Source organism: Gossypium hirsutum, chromosome A05 (genome assembly GCF_007990345.1).
Source record: "Gossypium hirsutum isolate 1008001.06 chromosome A05, Gossypium_hirsutum_v2.1, whole genome shotgun sequence".
In the NCBI taxonomy this organism is placed as follows: Eukaryota; Viridiplantae; Streptophyta; class Magnoliopsida; order Malvales; family Malvaceae; genus Gossypium; species Gossypium hirsutum.
This window is the reverse complement of record NC_053428.1, coordinates 16,811,010-16,817,267: the sequence shown is the minus strand read 5'-3', so window position 1 is coordinate 16,817,267 and position 6,258 is coordinate 16,811,010.

Here is a 6,258-nt window from a genome sequence, read left to right as displayed (position 1 = left end):
TTTCTCTCCCTACGTTAGGAGTAATGGATTCACACTAGGTGTAGCAGATTCAGTTTCTTCTAATTCTCGACTTCCAGTATACATTTCCTGTTCAACATTATCCAGTCTTTCATCTGACATTTTATCTATAAAACAAAATCAAATAAATATATTAGCATTCAAAAATCCCGACTCAATTTCGACTCGATAGTGGCATGTACTCCTAAACTCACTTCCGAGGACAATTTAGCCCGAGAATCGGCTAAACCTGATGGCTCTGATACTAACAACTGTAACACCCCCTAACCTTAAACCGTCGCCGGAACGAGGTTATGAGGCATTACCGGACATATTAGACAACTTACGAATAATTTACAATTAATATAACTTTCATAGTATAATATAATAATTAAGTCCCTATATTGGACTCTCGAAGTTCAAACACGTATTAAAAGTAGAACGAGACTTGTTCGAGTATTCCGGGAATTTTTTTTTAATAACTATCATAGCATCATTCTAAATTGATTAAAAACTTCATTCATTTAACCATCTAAATCTTATAATTCATCCTTCACTACCCAAAGTAATATACATATTCAAGTGACTAAACAACACCTATGTACATGCCACCTTTACCCAAAAGAAAAATATACATCACCAAATTTGTGTTGGACTCGGAATTGTTCTGGATGCTGAGCTGGGACACTTGACTTCTACTAACATGCGCACGGAAACAACCGTACGCTGAGTATGGATATACTCAGTGGTATTACCATAATTCAAAATATATCATCAATAATAAAAATATAAATATTAAAATACATAACAATTAATTTCTTAAATACTAATTCATACTTTATTTTTATTTTTATTTTCATCATTTCATAATAACAATTCAATTTAATTATTCGTCAATTCATGTATTTTTCACAAACTTGAATTGAAACCACTTATGAACATTTAGCTCATACTTTTGTCTTTCTATCACAATTCCAATTTTTATTCATAATTCAATTTCTTTTCTTTTTTTTTCAATGCCTTAAATTCACATTTCAATTTTTCACCCTATTAACGTAACTCAGATTTTGGCAGATACACGGATCCAATCAAACACACCAATATGGCACCCAGTGCCTCATCGGATAGTTCGAAGTAATAGTTGACACCCAGTGTCTCATCGGCCTAGCCGAAGTAAAGTTGGTACCCAGTACCTCATCGAATCTATCCGAAGAAATTTAGTGACACCCAGTGTCTCATCGACTCGAGGTCGAAGCATCCCTGAACACTTCTAATCCTATGGCATGCCAACTATATCTGACTCAGCCCGACTAGTTAATAGGGTATTCAATTCACTTTCTCAATTCTATATCACTTTCAATTCACAATTCAAATCACCATTCATTTTTCAATCAATACACTTTTCAAATAATCACATATTCCATAATTCACTTATTCTATTCAATTTAATTCAATTTGCATCACTTTCATTTTCACTCAATATTCATATCAATTTCACATACTTACCTCAAGTCTTACTTACCATACGTAACAATTAAAAATTCAGCAATCAATAATAATTAAAATTCGAATTATAGTAATACACACCGTAATTCTCCCGTTTTAGTCCTCGATGACTTTCTCCTTTCCTTTTGATGCTGATGCTTCAGGTTATTTGTTGGCTATGAAAATAATAGTAATTTACATTATTATGTACAGCATTAATTATAATAAATAATTAAATTTCTAAACAATTCCTACCTTATTCCCAATTTAATCCTAACTAAACTTAATTATTTTCTTAATCCAATTCACTCTCTTTTTCTATTCAAATTTTGTCTAAACTTATATTTAACTATAAAATTTCCTGCATATTTTCCTAATTTCGAAATTTCTTCAATTTACTCCCTACAACATAAAACTTATAGCCTAGTTTACAATTTAATCCCTTAATCAATTCTAACTTAGAATTCATTCAATTAAATCCCTAATTGCATAATTTGTCCAACATGAACCATATTTGGAAACATATGAACTCTTGAACTATCAACTTAATTTCATCAAAATCTTGTTTCAAAGCTTCTAAAACATCAAGATTAACTAAAAATGACTTAATTGACTTACCAAATTAACTCCAAGCTTCAAATCCTTAGTTTTCTCTTTTATTTTTCTTTCCCTTTTTCTTTCTCTTTTTTCCCCCTGCTTCCCGTTTCCAATTCTGTTTCTATTCCCTTTTGTTTCTTTATTTCTCTTTTATATTTATTTGCTCTACTTATTTAATTAGCATATATTATAATATATTTATTTTAAATATCTATTTTAACATCATTTACATATTTTACAATTGTACACATATTTAATTCTACATTTGTACCAATAATTTTATTACATTTGTCATTATTTAATTTGTTTCTCAAACAAAAATCTCATAATTTAAAATTTTAATTATTTAATTAACAAATATCTTTTTACTTAAATTATAAGTAATTTAGTATTTAAATTACAAATGTACCAATATAATTTTTCCACATGTATATTTTATTACCATATATTTATCAACTATTTAATTTATTTAAAATATAATATTCATTAAATAATCATAATAATTATAAAACCATAATAATAATTTTAATATATATAATACATACATTCAAGAAAAATCTTGATTTTTCTTCCATTTGCCGCCTCAATTTATTAAATGGCTTAATTGCCATTTTGATCCTTTTTATTTTCTATTACTTTAGAATTAAACTTTTACCCCTTTTTCAATTTAGTTCTTTTTGCTAATTATTCTAAATTAAGCTAATTTCACCTAATTAAATCCTAATTAGACCCACCACTAGGCTCATAAATATTTTTAATAATTATTTTCAAACTTATTTCACTAAGACAGAGGCCCTATAACTCACTTTTTCGGTGCCCGTGGTGTAATGGCCCAAATTTGAGGTTATCGGAACAGTGGTTTCAGAACCACAAATCCGATGAGAAAAATTTTATTTTTCTTATATTTTTATGGTCTACAATTTCACAAAATGATTTTTTGAAAATTTCGTTCGAAAATTTCGACGTTTGGGCACTCAATTTAGTCAAAAGGACTAAATTGTAAAAAGTGCAAAAGTTGAGTTCTACATGTTAGAGGTGTCCAATTGTTATGAAACTTTAAATTGGAGGTCCTTATATGGTAATTATACCATTTGTAACTTGGTAGACAAAAATGGACATGAGATAAGTGAAATTGAAAATTTTTAAGTTAGGGGCAATTTGGTAATCTAGTAATTAAAATGAATTAAAAGGGAAAAAGATGGCAAAAATCATCATCTTCTTCATATGAACGAAATCAGCAAGGGGGGAAGCCATAGTTAGGGTTTTCAAGCTTCCAAGCTCCATAGTAAGTGATCCCAAGCCTCGTTTTTAATGTTCTTTACGTTTTTGAGATCCCGGTAGCTTAATTTAGCTTATTCTAGCAATAATTTAACCTAGGGTTTATATTTGGAAAAATACCCATAGGTGAAAAGTGTTTATTTTGATGTTTTATGATAGAATATGAAGCTAGAAATTATGTTAAACAACTTTTTCTAAGCGATTTTAAGTGAAAACGAGTAAAACGACATAATCGGTAAAAATACCTAATGTTCATAAGTACATGTTAGAGTGGGAATTTGATGTTGCCATAGAAGGGAAAAATGTTCAGAATGTTATAAAACATAAGAATAAGAGATGAAGTTTAATTTCTGAGCCTTGGGGCAAAAATGTAATTATGTAAAAGTTTAGGGGCAAAATTGTAATTTTAAAAAAGTTAGAGTCGAGGGCTGTTTTGATGAATGTGATTATTAAATAAGTTAAATTTACTATTTTAGATCAAAAAGTACGAAACTCGAGGTTATACAAAGGGAAGAATAAAGTTTAAGACTAAGTTGGTGAATTTGGCTATAATTGGTACCGAGGTAAGTTTACGGTAAATAAATGCAATATTTCAATATTTATTATTAATGCTGTTAATTTCCAGCAATTATGAATTTATTTTATGAATTTATTTGATGATGATCCAAGCATGAAATGATAGAGAAGTAAAATTTAAAAGTCCCGTTGATACATAAGGATGGTACTGGATACGAATGTCATGACATTTGGGTAAAGAGATCCCATGTAAGACCATGTCTGGGACATGGCATTGGCATCCTTAAGATCATGAGAGGTCCCCTGTAAGACCATGTCTGGGACATGGCATGGGCACCGAGACGAGAGGTCCCATGTAAGACCATGTCTGGGACATGGCGTTGGCACCGAGATGAGAGGTCCCCTATAAGACCATGTCTGGGACATGGCATGGGCACCATCACGAGAACATCCCATGTAAGACCATGTCTGGGACGTGGCTTTGGCATGTTATTATCAGAAGAGACCCGAGTATCCTTATTATTCCAATGTAGCTCAACGGGCTTGTAAACGAATCATGTTCATGAAAGTTCAGTTTAAAGCATAAATGGCAAGCTCAGGTAAGTTGTAAGACTTAAGAACTTATTATACTATCAATTGATGTTCAACGATGCAGCAAGGATTAAGTAAGTTATGCACACAAGTATTCTAAGTAAACAAGTAAGAGAACTAGTATGAGATTAACTAAAGAGTAAACTAGAGATATAGACATTGAGTTTAATTTTTTAAGTTAAATATTGTTATTTATTTGCTAGTAAACTTACTAAGCTTTATGCTTACTTCTTTTATTTCTCTTTCTCTTATAGTATTGCAAAGCTACTTCAAGGATCCTAAAGAAGTCGGAGATCGTCCACACTATCAACTACAACTGCTCGGTATTTTATATCGAAACACGTTTGAGTTGTGGCATGTATAGGGATTTAGTTATTTTGTATGTTTGTAATGATGATTTTACTAATGAGTGATGTGTAAGTATTTGATGATGTATGGTTATTAAAATGATTAAGGATGAAGGTGTTTGTTGTTATGAAAGATTAGGTGATAAATTATGCATGGAAATCATGAAAGGATAAAATTTTGCAAAGAAACAGAATTCAGGCAGCACAGTGACGTGAATTTGAAAAATCACCCAAGATAGTATAAAATGAATTAGAGGGTGAAAGATATATGGAATTAAAGCTTGTTGAGTCTATTTTCATGGAAAAATAATGGTGTAGAAAAAGGAAATTTATATTTTAAGATATGTGAATTTTAGTAAGATAGGGTCAGAACTGTTTTTGGAGTCCCCTGTTCTGAGTTTAGAAAATAATTACAAATTGTACAAAAATGGTTATGAGTTGAAATTTACATGCTTAGATTTCTTAATGAGTCTATTTTCTGTAGAAACAAGTAAGAACTTCATATGAAAATCCTACAGTGAGAAAACTTATTTTTAGTGACTAGAGGTCAGGGCAGTTAGGTGGTGAAACAGGGGAGACTTTAACTAATAAACTGTACTAATTTGCTGAACCAAAAATTCTAAAAATTTTATGGTGAGTAGATATATGAGTCTAGTTTCAGGGAAAATTTACGGAATTAAATTTCGAGTTCTGTAGCTCAAGTTATAATTAATTTAGTAACTGCTGCGCGATTGGACAGATTTGCTGTGAATAATGAAATAAATTTTCAAACCTAGTTTTTATGCTCCGAATTGGTAAGATAAGCTAAGTAATGCCTCGCGCTCGACTCCGGAAACGGTCTCGGGTAAGGGGTGTTACACGTGGATTTTGGGTCATTACAAGTTCACTTAATTAAACTCTAATTAACCACTCAATTAACTTCGTAAATATTTTTAATAAATATTTACTAATCCATTTTTCAGAAACGGTGACCCGAAAATACACTTTTTCAGTAACGGTAAAATTCGGGTCATTACAATAGATACGTTTTATTTAACAAAATGTATAAGAGGATTGGCAGAACTGACTCAGTTTTTTGATAGGTGAGTAAATGGAGTAGGTATTACAAGTTTTTTTTGTGGGAGAAAGTATAAAATATCTAAGGGGAAGCCGCATCTCGTTTTATCTATTATTGTATTTATTTTATGTATTAATTTTTTTAGTAATTTCTACTTTATTTTATTTAATTTTATGCAATTTATATATTTATATTATGTATTATATTTTCATTTTTTTATTTATGGGAACAACTGAATAAATAGAACAAATAAAAAAATAAATAACAATAGGGATGGATATATAAGAGAAAATTGGGCTTTTTTATTCTTCTCTAATTTTTTTGTTTAGCTTTTCTCGAAAATAAAATATAAAAAATAGGCATTTTAGGTTATAATGGATCAATGAATTA